A 23,038-nucleotide genomic window follows, 5' to 3' on the forward strand; every position below is an offset into this window, starting at 1 on the left:
GTAGATTCCAATCGAGTAAGTTCCGCTCATCGTGTCAGTAATTAGTAGATTTATTTTAATCAATCATTTCTCCTCCCCCTACCCTCTCGAACAGCCACATAGAATAAGCGTACGTAGTGTAACACAAAATCGTAGAACCTCTCGGGACGCTGCCTGCACAATGATCATCGGACGTGATACCGCACACTTAGGACCATCGGCAGTAAGGGCCACTAGCATAACCTGTTCCAGTGCGGTCATTTCGTGGCTGCCGGCAAATTCCAATCATCAGCATGTGGTGTGTGTGAATAACGTTGAAGTTCGGACGGTGAAACCTGGCGTCTACCGGCACACGATAACAGGTAAAATTATTTAGTTACTCGATGTTGTTGCTTCAATGCACATTTTCATATTTGATGATGATCCAAAAAATATCATTGGAATGCGTAAATATATCTTCAGAAAAATTATGCTTCCCGACCAGAACGGAATTACAAATATTTTACGCAATTCTATCAACTTCTGTTATTTAAAACAACTGTTTTTATAATCTTGTATCATGCACCCTGAATGAATAAAAACCATCAAGACATTTGAAAAAAAAATTACAAATTTTGCTAGAACTAATATTAACACCTCAAATTAAACTCAGTTTGTAAGAATATCTTAAAATACGAAATATTTTACGCTAATTTTTTAATGTATGTTATAGTATTTGAAAAATTATTAACTTTTTCATAAGAATTCGTAGTAATTCTGATTTAACATTTTTACAATCTTTTAAATTTGTCGAACCTCTTATCGGAATTCCTTTATGAAGAGCTTTGAGTGTGTTGGTTTATTTCCTTTTAATTCCGCTATAATTACTTATTTTTTGACAGATACGCGTATTTTATCTACTACTTGCAGACTTCATCAGTGCCAAATACTTGTGGTGGTGTTGAGTCTGCAAGTAGTAGACGAAATACGCGTATCTGTCAATAGATAAGCAATTATAACGGAATTAAAAGGTAACAAACCAAGAAAATTAAAAGCTGTTCATTTGTATATTGACGTTCTCAGATAGCTAGATGGAAACGATTGTTTTTAATTAGCAGTAAATTATTCTTTCATTTTAAAATTTGTTTGTATTAAATTTGGTGCAATCCATACTACTAAGAAACAAATCAGATTGAAAAATGTAAGAGTGTATGTTGCAAAAAGTCACCGGAATGGTGGTTAAAGATACAGCAACCAGAGATTTATTAACACTCCGAACACGATGCCTCCGAAAAACGTGTAACGGCAAGTTTGCAACGGCACAACTTAGCCATTTCTAAATGAATTTCAAAAATTATGGTGCCTTTAGAATTTCTTAGGTTTCTAGATGATTTTGATTGCAAAAAACTTGAAAATAGAGTCGTCTACTTTTTTAAAAAGCGAAAAGAGCTGTTACACGTTTTTTTGAAAGGTGTGTTTGTAGGGTTTTGCAAGTGGCGCAAGATCTGTAATTTAGATTAATGGGCACAAATGTTCACAATTAGCCAGAATACAGTCATGGTTCCTATATATGGATCCTGGAGACAACGGAACGGTCCTCGAAAAATCCGGAACATCCGTAAAAATGGTCAATCCATGATCCTGATCCTAGAGCTCTGCGGTTTTTTTGAAAACATTAGGAACTGTGATATAAACAAATATTTGGGGTCGTGACATAAACATGTACCTGGATGGCCATGAGACCGTCCTCCGGAAGATCCGGAACATCCGTAAAAGTGGACAATCCATGAATCTGATCCTAGAGCTCCGTGTTTTTTTTAACATTAGGATCTGTGATATAAGAATGAATTTGGGTCATGGACCCAGATGGCCATGGGACCGTCCTTCGGAAGATCCGGAACATCCGTAAAAGTAGTAAATCCACGATCCTGATCCTAGAGCTCCGCGTTTTTTTTATAAACATTAGGAACTGTGATGATAGAAATAATTTGGGCTTGTGACATAAACATGAACCTGGATGTCCATAGGACCGTCCTCCGGAAGATCCGGAACATCCGTAAAAGTGATGAACCCATGAAACTGATCCTAGAGCTACGCGTTTTTTTTAACATTAGGATCTGTGATATAAGAATGAATTTGGGTCATGGACCCAGATGGCCATCGGACCGCCAGCGGAAGATCCGGAACATCCGTAAAAGTATTAAATCCACGATCCTGATCCTAGAGCTCCGTTGTTTTCTTGAAAACATTAGGAACTGTGATGATAGAAAGAATTTGGGCTTGTGACATAAACATGAACCTGGATGTCCATAGTACCGTCCTCCGGAAGATCCGGAACATCCATGAAAGTGGTCAAGCAATGAAAATGATCCTAGAGCTCCGCAGTTTTTGAAAAAACACTAAGAACTGAGATGATAGAATGAATTTGGGGTCGTGACATAAACATGGACCTTGATGGGTATGGGACCGGCCTCCGAAAGATCCGGAACATCCGTGAAAGTGGAAAATTCACGAAACTGATCCGAGAGCTCCGTGGTTTTCTTGAAAACGTTAGGAACTGCGATATTAGAATGAATTTTGGATCGTGACATAAACATGGACCCAGATGGCCATCGGACCGTCCTCCGGAAGATCCGAAAATTCCGTAAAAGTGGTCATTGTATGGAACTGATCCTAGAGCTCCACGGTTTTTTTTTCGAAAACACTTGGAACTGTCATATATAAATCAATTTGCAGTCGTGACATAAACATGTACCCAGAAGGCCATGGGACCATCCTCCGCAAGATCTAGAACATCTTTGAAAATGGTCAACCCTCGAAACTGATTCTAGAGTTCTACGGTTTTTTCGAAAGCATGTGGTATAAGAAAGAATTCGGGGTCATGACATAAACACGTACCGGAGACGAACCAGCCCAGGGCTGAAAGTCTCCTTAATAAAGATAAAAAACACGGACCTGGATGGCCATAGGACCGTCCTCCGGAAGATACGGAACATCCGTAAAAGTGATCCAGAGGTTTCTTATATCACAGTGTTTAAAAAAGAGCTCAGGATCAGTTTCACAGTATGATAAATTTACGGATGTTCCAGATCTTTTGAAGGACAGTCTCATGGCCATCCGGATCCATGTTTATGTCACGACCCTAAATTCTATCTTAAATCGCAGTTCCAAGAGTTTTCGAAAAAAAACCACGGTTTTTTCACAGTTTCATCGATGATCCACTTTTACGGATGATCAGGATCTTCTGGAGGACGTTCCAATGGCCATCCAGGTTCATTTTTACGGATCTTCCGGAGGACTGTCCCATGGTCATTCGGTTCCATGTTTATGTTAAGACTCCAAATTCATTCTAATATCACAGTTCCACGGTTTTTCGTTCTTGGATCAATTTTATGGCTTGCAATCGGGCTAAGGTCTTGTTGTCCTCTGCTGTCCGAAGAAGTCGTCTCCACTCTACTCGATCCATGGCCAGACTTTGCCAGCCTCGTAGTCTGCGAAGGGTCCGCAGGTCACCTTCTACTTGGTCGATCCATCTTGCGCGCTGCGCGCCTCTTCTTCTTGTTCCTGTTGGGGCGCTTTCGAGAACCATTTTCACTGGGTCGTTGTGCGGCATTCTTACGACATGCCCAGCCTACCGTAGTCGCCCAATTTTTGCAATGTGAACGATGGATGGTTCTCCCAACAGCTGGTGCAATTCTTGGTTCATTCGCTTCCTCCACGTTCCGTCATCCAAGGGCGCGTTTGTCCTCCACGAGCATAGTCACGGTCTCGTGGCAGTAGACGACCACCAGTCTATCTTTTAGATAGTCAACTTCGTGGCGAATTTTATTCGACCGGAGCGTCCTTCGGAGTCCAAAGTAGGCACGATTCCCTGCCATAATGCGTCTTTGAAATTCTCTGCTGGTATCATTTTCGACGGTCACCAGTGAGCCCAAATACACGAACTCATCGACCACCTCGATTTCGTCACCGTCAATCTGAACTCGGGGTGGGAGGCTAACATTGTCTTCCCTAGAACCTCTTCCTTTCATGTATTTTGTGTTTAATGCGTTGATGGCAAGTCCAATCCACCTAGCTTCAGCCTTCAGTCTGATGTACGTTTCCGCCTTCGTCTCAAAGTTCCGTGCCATGATGTCGATGTCATCGGTGAAGCCAAGAAGCTGTCTTGATACTCGTGTCTATCCCAACTCTTCTGATCACACCTTCTAACGCGATGTTGAATAGCAGACACAAAAGTCCATCACCTTGCCGTAACCCCCTTCGAGATTCAAAGGGACTCGAGAGTGTCACTCGATGCATCGTTGCCTTGACCAATCGCGTCAGTTTATCTGGAAATCCGTACTCGTGCATAATCTGCCATAGCTGATCACGATCGATTGTGTCGTATGCGGATTTGAAATCGATGAACAAATGATGTGTAAGCAAGTTGTATTTGTGGCATTTCTGCAGAACCTGCCGAATCGCGAATATGAACCCATGAATTCCTGCTGGTATTGCCCAAGAAATCTCTTGCAAATGGTGACAGGCGGCGGCGTATAATTTGGGAGAGTACCTTGTAAGCGGCGCTCAGCAGTGTGATCACGCGGTAGTTGCAGCAATCCAACTTGTCGCCCTTTTTATAGATTGGGCATACAACACCTTACTTCACTCCTCCGGTAATATCCCCTCCTCCCAAATCTTGACAATTACCCAGTGCAGCGCTCTAGCCAGTGCTTCACCACCGTATTTTAATAGCTCACTTGGTTGTTGATCTACACCAGTTGCTTTGTTGTTCTTCAGTCGACCGATCTCCTCCTTAACTTCTTGAAGATCAGGGGCCAGTAGCCTGTCGTCTCCTGCACGTGCTCCAAGGTCTGTTGCCGTGCCACCTTCGTTTTCTGCTGCATCACCGTTGAGGTGCTCGTCATAGTAATGCTTCACCCTCTCATTTTACGGATGTTGTTGGTCTTCCGGACGACGGTCCCATGGCTATCTGGGTACATGTTTAAGTCACGATCACAAATTCATTCTTATATCACAGTTCCTAATGTTTAGGTTCAGTTTCATTGATTAACCTCTTTTACGGATGTTCTGGACTTACCAGAGGTTGGCACCATGGTCATTTGAGTCCATGTTTATGTCATGACCCCAAAATATTACTTATATCGCAGTTCCACATGCTTTCGAAAAAACCGTAGAACTCTAGAATCAGTTTCGAGGGTTGACCATTTTCAAAGATGTTCTAGATCTTGCGGAGGATGGTCCCATGGCCTTCTGGGTACATGTTTATGTCACGACTGCAAATTGATTTATATATGACAGTTCCAAGTGTTTTCGAAAAAAAAAACCGTGGAGCTCTAGGATCAGTTCCATACATTGTCCACTTTTATGGATTTTTCGGATCTTCCGGAGGACGTTCCGATGGCCATCTGGGTCCATGTTTATGTTACGATCCCAAAATCATTCTAATATCGCAGTTCCTAACGTTTTCAAGAAAACCACGGAGCTCTAGGATCAGTTTCGTGAATTTTCCACTTTCACGAATGTTCCGGATCTTTCGGAGGACGATCCCATGGACAGCCAGGTTCATGTTTATGTCACAAGCCTAAATTCTTTCTATCATCACAGTTCTTAATGTTTTCAAGAAAACCACGGAGCTCTAGGATCAGGATCGTGGATTTACCACTTTTACGGATGTTCCGGATCTTCCGGAGGACGGTCCTATGGACATCCAGGTTCATGTTTATGTCACAAGCCCAAATTATTTCTATCATCACAGTTCCTAATGTTTATAAAAAAAACGCGGAGCTCTAGGATCAGGATCGTGGATTTACTACTTTTACGGATGTTCCGGATCTTCCGAAGGACGGTCCCATGGCCATCTGGGTCCATGACCCAAATTCATTCTTACATCACAGATCCTAATGTTAAAAAAAACACGGAGCTCTAGGATCAGATTCATGGATTGTCCACTTTTACGGATGTTCCGGAACTTCCGGAGGACGGTCCCATGGTCATCCAGCTACATGTTTATGTCACGACCCCAAATATTTGTTTATATCACAGTTCCTAATGTTTTCAAAAAAGTAGAAGGGTCTGTGCCTAGGGGCACAAACGGAAGCTTGACGTAGGACCGCTAGTGGACGGAATAAATATGAAGAGCATTAAGTTCTTTTAATTGATCAATTATCTATTATCTCAACTCTTTCCGTTTTTGAATTGTAGGCGTACCAAATTTGTAGTAATCTTTTTCAAAGAGATAGTTGATTAAGAGAATTAGTCAAAATCACCTGCGGGGCTGCTTCCAAGTTTGTGTGGTCGTTGGGGGCTTGTGGTTCTGAATATGGACAAACAAGCACAGATAAATTCTATACCAACTCTTTACTGATGTAAGCTTGATGGCCCTGAAAAGGGCCGTTTTATTGAAGAGGACATCCATGGCCACTTACGCTTGGCGTGTTTAGTGTAGGTGACAGCATCACGGACCTCATTTTCCAGGAACACCTTCAGCACACCTCGTAGATCAGACCGGAGATACGTCAGACACCACCACGGCGAGCCAGACGACGGATGGTGGTTATCTCGAAGAATTTGCGATGACGATTGGGACCTCCTTTGCCACGATCAGTCAATTGTTGCTTGTTGTGTTATAGCAGAGTGGACTATCCACCACCTTCCTACTGTTGCTATTGCTGACCACGCCGTCCGAAGTGAAAATGAGCTGATACCAGACAGCAGCGCTGCTTTATATCTTTTCAGGTTAAAGCAGAATGATGTGCAACCAAGTGGTATAAAAGCTTCAAAGACTCCTCCCATTATGAGTAGTTTGCTATCAAGTAGCGATACTGGCTCTTTTCTTTTTGCGTACACGGCGAATTAGAACGACCCAAATTTGAGTTTAGTTCACTCATAATCGCCAAAAGTGTAGGAACTCAGCGATGAGTAAATTTGTCTCATAGTTTCCTGTGGAAAAACCTAAAAAATCTGCCAGAAAATGAGGAAATTGACGAAAATTTTATTCAGTCTCGGAGTAGTACCAATAGACTGAGTGAATCCAATCTTTACTTTTCTCAAATTCGGGAATGTTTCCCTGGAAAATCCTGGAAAAACCTGGGAAAACATGAGCCAAATTTACTCATCACTGAGTTCCTGCACTTTATTTCTTATTTCTGAGATAACTAAACTCAAATTTGGGTCGTTCTCATTCGCCGTGATAGATATCGGCGCCGGTGGTTAGCGTGATTACCTCTCATCCCAGCAGGCCTGGGTCCAATCTCAGTCGGCGCCACCGGCATGTTCTAAGGCATAACATCTCTGGGAGCTGCCTTTCTGGCGTCGGTAGCATTGGAGCTCAGTACGGAAAACAAATCTCGTGTCACTTTTCAATAGGTCCTATCTACATTGATCGATTCTCTTCATCGATACTCTCTTTCGTAAATAACTCGGCTTCACAAATGTTTCCTGCCGTCTTCGTCGAATTAGATGCTAGATTGTTGCTTCTTCCATCGAAAATATCCGGCCGTGGCGATTCAAAGTTGATCAAGGTTGATCAAAATAATGTGTACCCCTGCTTCCAGTTTGATTACATGAGCATTTTGTGTGATCATTGGCAGGCATGGAAAATCATTTGCATTCATTTCATACATTCATTTACATTCATTTGCCTCTAACTTATTTCATCAACAGCATTCCGCAAAATAATATCTAGAGCTTTTATAGGTTTTGTTATTAACTACAACTTTTGGTCATAACTCAAATCCGTATCTTTTATGCATGACGAACCAGAGTGAACAGAAGCCACTACTGTTTTTCAGTGAATGTATTTTACATTCACTGAAAAACAGTAACAAGTTCTGCCCGCTCTAGTTCGTGATGCATAAGAGATACAGATTTGAGTTATGAGCAAAAGTTGTAGTTAATAACAAAACCTACAAAAGCTTTATACATCATTTTGCGGAATGCTGTTGATGAAAAAAGTTAGATGCAAATGAATGTAAATGAATGTATGAAATGAATGCAAATGATTTTCCATGCCTGATCATTGGTTCTGAATATGGACAAACAGGCAGATGCATTCTATTCCTACTCTTTACTGTAATAAGCTCGGTGACCCTGAAAAGAGCCGTTTTGTTGCCAAAGTTGGTGATGATTTAACCTCCGAAACCAAACAGAGTGCGTCTCTGTCACTTCAAAACGTAGATGACAACCATGGCCGCTTACGCTTGGCGTGTTTAGTGTAGGTTACAGCATCACGAATCTCATTTTTCAGGAACACCTTCAGCACACCTCGTAAATCATACCGGAGATATGTCGATGTCCACGGCGAGCCAGACGACGGATGGTGGTTATTTCGAAGAATTTGCGTTAGGTTCTGAATATGGCGATGAGTGTGCAAAATATTACGCAATTCCATCCTCCCTATTCGCACGCGAATAGGGCGGAGGCGAATGCCACTTCGACTTGTTTCGTCTACTTACTACTCTCTGACGACTGTGCTGGGGATGCAGCATATGCATGTAGGTAATTGGTGGATTTGTTAGTTAATCCGACGCTTTTGGACAATGCTGGACACTTACCAGTTTTTCAATAGTTTCTTGTTGAAAATCAACATTCAGAAGCATTGTTATCGATGCGTAGCTATATTTATGATCGATTGGTGATAAAATTATGGAAATTGGACCAGGGGCAGCTGAGTTATTAACGTTCAAAATCTTTCTTAATTTGTTACTTGTTCCATTTTCGGTTTTCACAAAGTGTACCCCCATATAGAAATCAAAGACGTAGTCCTACGTCAAAAACCGCAGAGCTCTAGGATCAGGATCATGGATTGACCATTTTTACGGATGTTCCGGATTTTTCGAGGACCGTTCCGTTGTCTCCAGGATCCATATATAGGAACCATGACTGTATTCTGGCTAATTGTGAACATTTGTGCTCATTAATCTAAATTACAGATCTTGCGCCACTTGCAAAACCCTACAAACACACCTTTCAAAAAAACGTGTAACAGCTCTTTTCGCTTTTTAAAAAAGTAGACGACTCTATTTTCAAGTTTTTTGCAATCAAAATCATCTAGGAACCCTAGGAATTCTAAAGGTACCATAATTTTTGAAATTCATTAAGAAATGGCTAAGTTGTGCCATTGCAAACTTGCCGTTACACGTTTTTCGGAGGCTTCGTAGTCGGCGTAAAGTTTTTTACCCACCGTATTCGGAGTGTTAATCCAGAAAAGTATCTGAATGTTGGAGATCGAGAATTATTTCAAAAGTGAACTCGCATTATATAATTAAAATTTACACGGCACAATTTACTGCATTGGTATTTTAATTATTAAGCGATATTTTATAATTATAATTGTAATTTTAATGAAAATTTATGATTTTGTTTTGTTTTCGTAAACTTTTTACGATCATCCGGATGTGATTGGCGTTCATATATTCAAACATATAATTTAAAGTCTATATCATTATCATCTGAACGTTTTTTTTATAAGAAATTTCATGAAATGTCATTGAAAATTAAACTACAAGCAATCTTCGGTAGTTATGAATTTGAATTTTTTGTTAAGTCTTTTCATAAAACTTGTGCCGTGCTTCTAAAGCCAATGTCTACAATCTATTTTTTCAAGGACTTCCTATCCCAGGTTTTTTATGATTTCTTTTCTAAATTTCCTACATAAATGTTGGGATTCTTTCTGGGATTCCCCTAAAATTTTCTCCACAAAATTCTAGAATTTCTCTGCAAAACGCTCTCCAAAGAAAGCTTGGCCTTAGTTTTACAATTATTTTCGATATTTTCAAAATTCTTGCAAAAATTTGCTAAAATTTTATTCTATAGCTTCCTTTACCGTCTCCTTTATTTCATCATAAAATGAAGAAGGGTCTGTGCCTAGGGACACGAACGGAAGCTTGACGTAGGACCGCTAATGGACGGAACAAATATGTTTATCATTTAGTTCTTAACTGTTTCCATTTTTGAATTGGTGGCCCTGAGAAGGGTCGATTTTTTTCAAATGGTGGCCACACCAGTGCAAGTCTTAGGCGACCGGATGATCGCGGCCTAGTCATGCTGCCCATTTGCGGGAAGCCTTTTCTCCGGTCGATGTGGGTGCTTTCATCGTCGTCTTCGTATTGGTACGATCGAGGGTGCGATGCGTGTTGTTCCACTCATACATCGTGTCCGAAGCTTATCCGTCCGTTGCTCGCAAGCAAATGACGAAGAAAACGATTTGGCAAGCGATTTTATTATCACTGCTTTTCTCCTCCTTTCTTTTCATTGGTGAAATGGAGAGCGAGCGGTCAACCGAGCATTGAGCTCGCTCATGTGAGCATGCACAATGTGTCGTCTGTTCGATTTGCACTCTATCGTTGCGTCCGTGTCTTATAAGTGATAAGTCTTTAGTGGGAATGACACTGATGAAGACTGCACATTGTAGTCGAAATACATATCTGTCATAGATACCAAAATTAATTAAGTGGAATTAAATGCAAGATAACCATTTTTTCTGTTTTATTTCTACAGAAATCCTGCCAATATTGCTTTCAAAGCGTCACAATCAGTGATTTTACCATTCATGAGCGCTCACTCTGAGTGAACACTAACGAATTATACAATCGCTTATTGTGCGCTCTGAAAAAAAAATTACTGAAAATTGACAGATTTGATCAGTCAAACACATACTTTACAACGTTTACATGCACAAAAAATCATTATAACATCTGATGATTTCATAATTCCAAAAAACATTGTTTTATATCAAGTGAGTGGTTAGTAATCCGTATTCGAATTTCAAAATTCAATCTCTCATTTTCCACATTTCAGTCTTATGATCTGTTCAGTTCGATTGTTGTCGGTATGGTATTTGGGAAAGTTTTATTCTTTGTTTACCATGCGAATAGTTTAAAAAGAGGAAAGGTAGTGTTCAAGGTTCATACCACCCTCCCCCCACCAGGGATGAAACCACCTCAGCATGAGCATGAGCATGAGCATGATTGACCGCCCACGGTTGCTACTCTGTTATTGCCAGACCAGCTGTAATTACACAGAGAACCAATAGACGATGCTTGGGACTAGCAATCATCCTCAATGTGTAAAAACTGGTGATCTCAAACTAGGCAATACCAGCGCCGGCCGCGCCCGAACACAGGTCAAGAAAGAAAGGGGTAGGAATGTGTTGACGCGACACTCGCTTTGATGGAAGCCGAGAACACCTCTGCACTTCCACGAGGAATCACTGGGATATTGGGTAATAGGGTTTGGTTTGCAGCAGGGTTCGTTTTGGTACACGATAAGCTTAATTGATGTCCTAACAATCATATAACGCGAAGGATCTTGGGATTGAACCCACGGTCTTCTGCTCAGTAAGCAAAAACGTTTGCCACTAGGCAGACGAGCTCCTTTTTTATCATCGAGTTGCTGTTATTACCATGTAGTAATGTTAACAAATAAAACGATTGACGAATCTTGAATGTGGATGGGCTTGAGATTAGACTCATGATGTTCTGCTCAGTAAGCAAAACCGGTTGCTCTAAGGCCACCGAGCCCCTCATATCACATTATAGCGTTACTCAAGTTTTTATGACTATTAAGACCCGGCACCGACGACAACGAAAAGTTTTACGAAATACACGATAAACAAGCGATCTAACCATACATTTTTAATATGAAAGGATCTGGGACCGCGTTTTTCTGCTGAGTAAGCAAGCCACTGCAACCGACGATCTTTGAAATCCTTAAACTAAAAGCTATGAAAGGCCTTCATTAAGATACATTTTCACGCGACGTTAAATGTTTCGATTTTCTCTTTACGCATGGTTCCGGTAATCATAACAAGCTATGACCGACGTGACGATTGTTTAAGACCTGGTTGAACAAGCTATTCAAATGAAATTACGTTCTCGAATTTTACTTGGCATGTAATGAACAACAGAAATACGCGATAATTCATATTTTCAGCGGTTGGTGGTTTTTTTTTCCTCTGTTCGGGACCTAACACTACTGCGACCAGTAAATTGATCTATTGTAGTATATCCCGTGTCCTTAGTTTAGTGCATGTCGTATAACTCCATCACTATTGAGAAAAGATGAAGTATTCGATTTTTTTACAGTTGTCACTCTTGCATTTATCGCAAGGATCCGACTCTAATTGAAAGTTCCGCTATTTATACCCTTTGGAGTGTTGAAACACCCTCCAAAGGCACGCCCCTTTGTCAGTAAAAATTGGATTCCTTAGCAACAAAATTAAGGTATGACACCGATAATGACCATGCATCAGAACCCTAGTCTTAACCACTTCAAACTAGGGAACAACGAATAGAAGATTAGGAATCACATAGATGAAGACAACTAACTAAGACAAAGCCGAGTCTTGTCACTATCAACAAGGCATAAAAAGTAACAAGGACTAAGATGTGTTCCTTGGATTACTGAAAAATCCTATTCCCCTAGTCAGGAACTAGGGAACAACGAATAGAAGACTAGGAATCACATATATGAAGACAACTAACTCATTTTTTCCTTGTTTAAAGATCATCCTCGGTAGACAAAGCCGTGTCTTGCCACTATCAACAAGGCATAAAAAGTAACAAGGACTAAGATGTTTTCCTTGGATTACTGAAAAATCCTGTTCCCCTAGTTTGAAGTAGTCAGGACTAGGAATCGGTGGTAGATCTTACATCCCGTAACGTACCACGAAAAGGTGATCTACCCACATTACGGGGCAATTGGTGGTTGGTGGTTAATTTTAAATATACTAACGGTACTGCCTACGACTACGACGGCGATTACGACAGCGACTACGACGGCGCCTACGACAACGACAACAGCGAATTTGTAACTTACCATTTGTCTAGGATAAACACCTTTGCCCGGCACCTCCACTGGTTCTTCATGTCCGCTATCTGTCACTGTTTGCAAAATATCTGATAGCAATTAACTTCCAATACCAATACTTCCTGTATTGCCATGGTCATCTGGGAGGAGGGTCGCATCTAGTGCTTTCCCCCAAGAACCGTTCACGGCCACCAGCTACTGCCAGTCCAGTCTTGGGCGTATCCAGCGAGGCATCCTTCAGATTACTTACAATCTCCGACACTCAATGCAAATCGCAGGCACACTTACGCTAGTTACAAAAAAAACACACCCGTGCAAAGAAACGGATCAAATAAACGTCACTCTCGCGAAAGCACACCCCGTCGTCGTCGAACGACAAAAAAAGGAATTGGTGGGCAATTTTGTGATACGGATTTCCAAAATCAACCGGGAATGCACGAATTTCACCACACCCAACTACGAAACACGTTCAGAAGCACTTTTGGTACACTTTCGTTCGAAAACACTTAATTTTTTTTCAAAATAGTTGCGAGTGAACCAACATCATCACCGCGTAAATAAACTAAAATTAAAATTATCGCTCGCGATGCCACAAATTTCTGGACCGGGAGAAAAATCAAACAACGCAGATAGCCCACGAGGGATGCAACCACCTCAGAGCAGAAAAAGAGAAAATCCAACTTTACTCAGTTTTCAATACAATGCGCTCTTCTCTGTTTTGATTCGACTTTCCTCTTTAAAACTGAGGACGGCTGTTCGGATGGCCTCTTAAATAAAAAAAAAACTGAGAAAACCATATTTTGTTCCTCACTGAGAAACTTTTTGGCTTGTTGAATCCGTTGATGCGATGAGTCAAGGAATTCATGCTTCTCATTTGGTTTTCATCGTCGCTGGACTAACTGAATCCCAGAGTCCTTGTTTTGAATCCCGGTTGTAACTTTTTTTATATCTTGCTACTTTTCTACTTCATTCGCCACCGGGAGTAAATTGAAACTCTTCTTATTTAAAGAGCACATTGAAGAAAGTAACTTATATCTAAGCGCACCACTCTTTCTCCGTTTCACTTTGTGTTTGTCTCAATGTGAATGTGTTTTCATAAAGCTGTTCTTCTCAATTTGATAAGCTAACAGCTTTGCGCTCATTTTGTGAGGAAATAACAAGGCTTCATCCAACCGAGTACTGTAAAATTATACTATCAATATTCTTTTAAAAGTCTGTTATGTGGTCGTCGGAATTTTTTTTTAAATATTTTATGACTTTTATGTTAGCTAAATTTACCGTTCATTCTACGTACTGCTATTACATTTGTGGTAAGAAACGTATACAGAGGATGTAAGAAATCCATGTAGGGACAGGAAGAGCTTTTGGTTAGCCCCTCAGAACATTTCAGACCCTCAGACCCCCAGAGATTTAGAAACAATTTGGAATCTTGATGTTAAAATAGTTCTCTTAATTTGGAGATTTTTTAAATTTGTAACAGTTTGTTGAGAATCGTTTAGGTAGATCCCATGCTGAAAAATAATGCAAAATTGTTGAAATATAAATTTACGTATTGGTTTAACTCCTAATTTCATGTTTATTATTTTCATTTGTTTCGGTCCTATTGATAAAGTGAACTAGTAAGCTGTTTTGCATGAAAAAATTTCAAAACCATCCAAATATCGAATCAAATTTGTTAAATGCTGGCGTCTTGAGTCGAAATAAAAATGAAATAAATATGATCCTCAAAAAAAAATCTATAGAAAAAAAGGAAATTTTACTGACAAATATGCAAGAAAGACATTTTTATACAAAAGTAAGATGTAAAAAATGGTTGATAGACGAGGACATTTCTTCGTTTAGGATACTATTTAGTAAACCTACTCTCGGGTAAGATCACTGTTTACGCTAGTATAATGTTCTTTCCAGTGCTGATATTTGTCATTGTCGATGAAAGGTGTTATGTGATATTGACAAAATTATTTTTAACACATAAACCTTCGTCCAAAACCTTTTTAATTTTTCGTCAATGGCAAAGATCATTTTTGTCTTTAAATAAGTTGTTCTGCAAGATATTGCCAATCTTAATCTGAGGTTTGGTCAAAATTGAGCATTTTTTAATTTTTTGGAAAGCGAATTATTTGTCTTCATACATTTTAACATAAAAAATTTAAAATTTTCTCGCAAATTTGCTCAAATTTTGCACAGTTTTTTTCCATGATTTGTCTTCCGTCGATCTTGTTTTCCGTGCTGAGCACCAATGCTACCGACGCCAGAAAGGCAGCTCCCACCCCTGGACCCTACCTATCGACCCATCAACTCTTGAACCGGGGACCAACGACTTTACTACCCTTCCGAAGGGAGGCATGATCAGAGATGTTATGCCTCAGAACATCCCCGCGGCGCCGACTGGGATTGAACTCAGGCCTGCTTGGGTGAGAGGCAATCACGCTTACCACTACACCACCGGCGCCGCTAAATTTTTCACAGTTGTTAGGGACCTCGATACGCATCTAAATAGCAGGAGGGAGTATAGGGTTGTGATCCATCATATAAACTTGACGCACCCTAGTGTACATTCTTAACACTGCACTGAGGAAAACTGGTCGAAAACAGCAAATCGATTTTACTTCTGTGAGAAAATTTATTAACCATTTACTGTCGGCATAGTGCTCCCCGTATACCTACTTGGAATATATGAGAACAGCGGGCTTTCGCTTGGGGTACCCCATTAATTGTTGAATCCTAATAACTTTATAACTGTATAAATTTGTGCACATAATTCGAATCAATTTATAGTATTCGACAAAATTATACCGCATTATTTTATAAATCTTTGTCTCATGTATGGACAATACGTAGCAATGTATATATTTTTTGAAAAAAATTTTTTTTTAACGTATCCCACACATTTTAAACTTTAAAATTAAATTGCAAATCCAGATCATAAAAAAATCAAATCGAAAGAGCAACGAGAAGTAGAGGCTTAAAAATGAGCGTGCTATCAATTGCAGTATAATTGGTTTATGAGTTTTAAGGTTGCAATTATTTGTTAACGTTGTGACTGTCAGTGTGAGTGCGTGAAAATGCATGAAAATCTCAAGCTTGAGATTTGTTTGCAGTTTTATCTTCTTCTTTGAGGCTTTTTTACGATTATTTTATGAGCGCTTTGTTGGATATCAAGTTTGTGTTCTTGATGCACTTCCACAGTTATTCATTGAGAGCTTTCTATGCTCACTAATGCATGAATTTGTATATTGCGAGGTAAGCACAATGATACTCTATGTCTAGGGTAGTCGAGAAAATTTCCAACCCGAAATATTTCCTCGACTGGCCCGGGAATCTAACCCGCCGCATCCGGTTTGGTAATACCGTACCTTTACTGACTAGGCTATCTGAGAATACAGTTTCATACATGAGTTAATTCTCTCGTTTTAATAAAATTATTAAAATATTTCATGACATATAATGATTCAAGCTCGTAAAAAGTAAAAAGTTTGTACCGTATACTGAACACCATTTCAATGACTTTACAAGTTTTTCCTCGTAACGTTAATTAACTATCAAATGGATTTTTTTTTTTTAATTTTTACAACAGGGCTGGCGCCTAGTACGCAGTATCGAGTGACGGTTCGTGCGAAGCATCTACGTGCGGCAGGACAAACGCCGGCTGCCCCTACCGCTGGCCCACCACCAGAAGAAGCACCTGGAGCGTACACCGACTTCAGAACCCTAGCCAAAGGATTGCCCGATCCGCCACAGGTTGACCTTACTGTTACCTTACCGCTTAAAATCTGCTAACCTTCTCATCCATTTTTCGATATCGCCTGCCTCTCTTCACAGGAAATCCAAGTCGAAGCTGGACCACAAGACGGCACACTGCTGGTAACCTGGCAGCCAGTGACGCGACCTCCCTCGTCCGGTCCCGTAACCGGATATGCCGTGTACGCGGACGGCAAGAAAGTGACTGATGTGGACTCGCCAACCGGTGACCACGCGCTGATCGATATCGGCAAACTGGTCGGACTCAATCCCCGAGCAGTAACAGTGCGGACCAAATCCCGTGACGCTCAGTCGACGGACAGCAACCCAACCATGATACCAAGTAAATATTTGCTATGCTGATTGATGTTGTGCCTGACTTTTTTTTTATCTTTGTGTTTGTGTATTCGTTTGAGTACTCTTGGTGTATACACTTGTCCGTAAGAAGAAATCATGCTTGCTTTCTGTTATGGTATACTGGATTGAACTGAATGGCTGCCTCCACCCCCAAACAATACGAAAGTAGACCCACACGTGATGGCTGGGCACAAATATTGCAAGTTAATATGTTTAGGACGTGCATCGTATGATTGATTAAATGTCCATCGAGATGATGTTGTTTGGGCACATTATTGGATTGATTTCATTCCAGAAGCATGGTGATGAGATATCTAGCAAATTAGATAGCGTAATGCAAACTAGTAAAAATGCATGGCAATCTTTGATATCCTACGTTATGTTTGGAAACTTTAAAAATTCATAGATAAATACAATTAATTTAACAACAAATGTATATTAAAAATTGGATAACATAAATCTCTTTGATTCTAAGTTCAAGTGATGAAATATAATATACATTGAATGAAGGGTAAAAGGGTGCAACGTTTGCAAACAGCTCAGCATTCCATATGTGTGTTTAAGGTTTTAAGATTTAAATTAGCTCAAATTGTAAATAAGAATTGAGCCCATTCGGAACTGTCGTCTGTGGAGAAACCGTATAAGTTGACATTAACACTATCTGGAAGTTGAATGAGAAGCTCTCGTTCACCTCGGATTTCCTTCAAACTGGAAAACTAACCATGCGTCTCCATAAACAGAAATACATTCTTTCTGTTTTTTTTTTTGGTCCCGTTGTCACGTCACGCAGTGTTTTACTTCTAGTAATAACTTTATTAATATCTATTGATTAGAAAACAAAGTAAATCATGTTTACTTTCTATTGGTGGACATAAAATTAACGTAGTATGAAGTTTATTACAAGCTTGAAACGAAAAGAGTAATCACGGGCCGAAAATATAACGTACCTACGTACCTGGAATGGGTCATTATGAGATAAAATGGATCAAATAGATATCACTTTTGCCTAGAAATATCAATAAATATTCATGAGATCCATTTCATATGGGATCATGCATCCTTGTAATTGATAAATTTCAGCCATTTGCGTTCAACCATGCAGTTCAATCCAAACATTTTGATAGTACCTTTGTTTTTTGTTAGTACATTCGAATAACACAACTCTTCAGACTGTCATATTTGCTTTGTTTTATTCGCAGAGAAATTCCTGAAAAAATGAATAGATTAATTTGCAACTAGCTTATAAAATGATGATTTAAATATAAATCAAACAATCAGGAGTTCTCTGCTTGAGTAAACGAAGTTCTATACTAGACCTACTCTTTTTCACTAAATCGTATTGTCCCAGCTTGAAACTTTCGTTGTTCATAGTTCATTTCTTCCATCTTTGTCGCTTTTCTACACATTCCTAAGCATTCCCAGGATACAGCCAACACTATTACAGAAAACCACGACTCTTGCCGTAAAAAGCATCCACACACGTCTGTCAATCACCACATCCATCATGTCATTGATATCTACCCGTTTCAATAATTCCCTTCGATCCCAATTTTATCTCGTTTTAAGTACAATTACTCTCCACAAACGTTTACTGTCATGCCAAAGCTAACATTCTAAAACTAAACTACCTAACTGTTAAAACCACTTTCAACGATACGTAACTCCAGTCAACATAGTCATACCCATGCATAAACCCACTGCCACCAGAATAAACGAAAACCTTGCCGGAGATGTTTTAGAACACCTTCTCACGTTAACATCGGAAACAGAACATTAAAAGCCACTACCACTGCCACTATCTTTCGACAATTTTACACCATTCTCTGTCTTTTTCATCCTGTCTATTTCTATCGCTGTGGATTTGTAAGTGTAACGTCAGCCAGAACCAAGAGTATCGCAAGATAGTGAACATACCGCTCCTAGCATCTCTCTACCTTGTCCGCGCGAGCAAAGAAAACTCGTTTCAATCTCGCCTCTTCCTGATTTCTCTGTGCCAGACTATTGTGTGTACATACAATTAAATGTATATAGATGTAATGATGATGCTCTGTTTGTCCTTTGTGTGTGTATGTATGTATGTGCCTAATGCTCTATGATGATAAGGTAGTGCGTGCTACATGTGTAACTTCGGTGGTGAATGTTGATGCAGTAACTATAATAAAAACAAACAGCAGAATAAAGGCACCATTGAAACCATTGATGATGGACGTAAGTGCATTACTCTCTGCCTAAAAGCAGTAACTGTAAGATGATAGTGCTCATGTAGTAAATCTGAGAATAAGAAGAAAATGGTTTTTTGAAAGATACAAATGTAAAAAGTACCATGGTGTGTTCATTATATTAAAGTAAGTCTTGAGCAGAAACTGTTTTCGAATAATTATTTCAAGATGGGAATGAAAAAAGATGCTATAGTCATAGGCTATCCTCAGATTGGTCGTAAAAGTTCAGGTAATGCGTTTATAAGATTGTATGTAAATTTTATTTGAATTAAAAGTCAAATTGAGAAGAACTAAGATTCTTGACGCAAAAAAATAAGCTTTAAAAAGGTCGAGGACGTACATGTTAAGGACATTTTGCAGATGTGATGCCATTTTGGCATTTCTTAGGCCATTTTTAGAGTTTCTAAGCTATTTTGACGTTCCTAAGATAATTTTGGTGATGCCATAACAATTTTAAACATTTTGGCCGTTTTTAAAGTCATTTAGAGGTCATAGTCTAGTCAGTAAAAGCACGGTATTACCAAGCCGGAGGTGACGAGTTCGATTCCCGGTCCGGTCGAGAGAATCTTTCGATGTGGAAATGTTCTCGACTTCCCTGTGCATAGAGTATCATTGTGCTTGCCACGCAATATACAAATTCATGCATTGGTATTCCCAAGCAACATTTTAAGTTTTATCAAGGTTTTAATGCATTCTACAAGTCTAAACCAGGGTCTTCAGAACCCTCATAGAACCAAATTTGTTACGTGGGTTGGCATCGAAAGCTCTTAATTAATAACTGTGGAAGTGCATTTAGAACCCTAAGTTGAGAGCACACAATAAGCTAATATGCGCTAATCAATAAGCTTGGAATGCGAATAAGAAGAAGAAGAAGATAAAAACCATTTAGTGGATTTTTTTTTTCAATTTTATAGACATTTGTCAATTTTAGCCAATTGGAGATGAACTTGGCTTAAGCCAATTGGAGATGAACTTGGCTGAAAATCTGCTTAATGAAGCTTCAAAAAATGTTAAACCCTTTTAGCATTTCTAAGATTATTCTGACGTTTAAAGATAATTTTAGCGTTGTCAATATTATGTTGAGAGTTGTAGGCCATTTATAGCGATTTACAGCTATTTAATTATTATAGGCTATTCTGGCATTTCAACCTTTTACATTATACCATTTCTTAGGCCAATTTAGGCATTTTTGGCATTTTAGGGCAATTTCATCCATTTTAGAGTTGTCAAAGTTTTGTGAAAAGCTGTTTCAGCGTTTTTAGCTATTTTATGTGTGTTTATAGTTATCTGGTTGTTTTAGGAAATATTAATGTTTTTAAATACTATTTCAGGGCTAATAGTGGAAAATATTCAAAAAATAAGAGACTTTAGTGTATTTGGTTTAGTTTAAAGAAGTAACTGAAAAATTACTTGACGTTACCCAAAAGTATGTATGTATTGTGTGTATATTTACAATCCAACTCCCACTGTCTGGCAGTGGCATTATGGATGTCCCATGACTGCAATAAACTTGAATCTGGGAGTTAGAAGGTGATAGCTCAACTGTAGAACGTAAGTATTAAGCTATTTTCACACCCATATGCTAATATACCACTAGCTTACAATCAAATAGTAATACAACACTTGATTGAAACTTACTTCATGAGCTTCAGTTAATTTACTGATTTTTTTGTAAGAGCTACAGAAACGAAAGTCAAATATAACTTAGCGCCGGCTGGAATAAACTGCTGTCTTCCGAAAGATTTCATTATACGCCAGTGGCAATTGCTGTAGCAACGGAAACGAGTAGAACTCCATTTGATCATCGTCACACAATCCACTAAAAATTCCATTGCACTAAGTTTATTTTTAACGAGAAACACAGCAAAATACAAAAATATCTATACAACAGCGTGGCCTACTTTAATTCCAACTTATGGTTACCCAAAAGTGATCAAAATCGCAAAAGATTGAATAGATTGGTAATATTTAGATTGACTGAGAACCAGATAAATGGCACAATGATTCAACTAAAAGACGTTGGGAGTGACCTTCCATTCTCATTGTATCTACAAGTTTCACGTCCTTGCAACCAGGTGGGATTAGGGAAGGAATATTAGAGTGACTATTGTTGTTTTGGGGGACCGTGTTTACCTCTGCGTCCCCGGTCACAAGAGGGATATTTCAATAGTAGTTTGGGGTCGTTCACATAACATACAAAACTGCTTTGTTGTGTAGGCTCAGTGGTATAAAAAGTATAGTTGAACATCTATCGGTCAAAATTAAAATTTTCATGATAACGACACTGAGCGTTCATATGATCCAACGACGCAAACAAAAGTTTCAGTCGTAAATTTATCCTAATTCAAAGCCACCATTTCTTTCGGCTAGTGGAACTTTCCCTTTACACAAGTATCGTGGTGGCTTACTTGAGCGTGTTTTAATTCTCGACAAATTTGCGGAAAAGTCAATATTTACTTTTGTGACATTGGCCCTTATGAAAGAAAAGCAGATATTTGTCTCTTCGCGAAAATATTGACAGTATCTTATGACAAATTTTACTGGAATGAAATGGTAAGTAAATGTTCACCATGTTTCACGAACAGTCTGACGTTTGCTTATGGGATTCTACCATAGAAATAAATAGTAACAGAGTAGCCGACAAGGTAAATTATCAAAGCAATGCGGCCATTCTTTTTTCGATCATCTCTTTTAAATTAGTATTTTCAAGTCGATCATAAGTCAATCAAAGGCATTGTTAACCAATAGCCTATTTAAAGATGCAATATTTCTTCGTTTCTTCGAACTGGTTTCTCCACTTTTTTAGTCATAGCTACAGAAAAACAATATGCATCGCTTTCAAAACTGGACTGTTAACAGTTAGCATATGGCAGCTTAAACATACATTTTATGATTAATTGTTAGGTGGCAGGCAGGCATGGAAAATCATTTGCATTCATTTCGTGCATTCATTTACATTCATTTGCCCCTTACTTTTTTCATCAATAGAATTCCACAAAATGATGTATCGAGCTTTTGTAGGTTTTGTTATTAGCTACAAGTTTTGTAAACATTTCAAATCCGTATCTCTTATGCAAAACGAACCAGAGCGAACAGAAGCCACTACTGTTTTCAGTGAATGTATTTTACATTCACTGAAAAACAGTAACAAGTTCTGCCCGCTCTAATTGGTGATGCATAAGAGATACAGATTTGAGTTATGAACAAAAGTTTTAGCTAATAACAAAACCTACTAAAGCTCCATACATTATTTTGCGGAATGCTGTTGATGAAAAAAGTTAGAGGCAAATGAATGTAAATGAATGCATGAAATGAATGCAAATGATTTTCCATGCCTGGTGGCAGGTCATCGCATAAACAATCGGCGAAATATGAGGTTACTTTTTATTTTTATTAATATTTATGAATGTCTACTTTTCTTAATGTTCTGTACTAGGAGAAAAATTTATATTATATCGCCATTTAATCATGTTTGAACACATCTTCAGGCTCTACAAATTGAGCAAGCGTTCGGGATTTTCCTTTGACCTCAGGGTTCTCCGTAAAACTTCAAGAACTTCTAAGAAGTTCAGGGAAAATCTTAAAAATTATCGAAACTTAGTAGACATTCTGGGCACTTCATAGAGATTCAGGAAAATTTCTAAGAATCTCAGGGAGTTTTGGAAAAGTTCAGAAAAGGGATAAACAGTGGGAACTCTATTTAAGTTGTGGAATCTTCGTAGAAGTTTAACATTATTTAATTTCATAGAACCTCATTATTGTTTGGGTATCTTCAAATAATTTGAGGACACTTTTTTGAAACCTATGAGCCTGGAATAGTTCAGGGAATTATGTACAAGTTCAAAAATTTAATTCGTTGAACATCGCGGTAAATCAACGAGAAACGTAGAAGTGCAGAAAATTTTATAGAAATTATGTAAATTTCGAAACATTTTGAGGAGCTGCATAAAACT

At 39.0% G+C, this 23,038-nt stretch overlaps 1 pseudogene; it reads left to right on the plus strand.

The window, feature by feature from the left end:
• The window catches only part of LOC135712903 (uncharacterized), a 171,256-nt pseudogene that overhangs the window by 145,661 nt on the left and 2,557 nt on the right, over nucleotides 1-23,038 (plus strand).

Source organism: Ochlerotatus camptorhynchus, unplaced genomic scaffold, assembly GCF_037179485.1.
Source record: "Ochlerotatus camptorhynchus isolate MF236.1 unplaced genomic scaffold, CSIRO-AGI_Acam_v1.1 ptg000514l, whole genome shotgun sequence".
In the NCBI taxonomy this organism is placed as follows: domain Eukaryota; kingdom Metazoa; phylum Arthropoda; class Insecta; order Diptera; family Culicidae; genus Ochlerotatus; species Ochlerotatus camptorhynchus.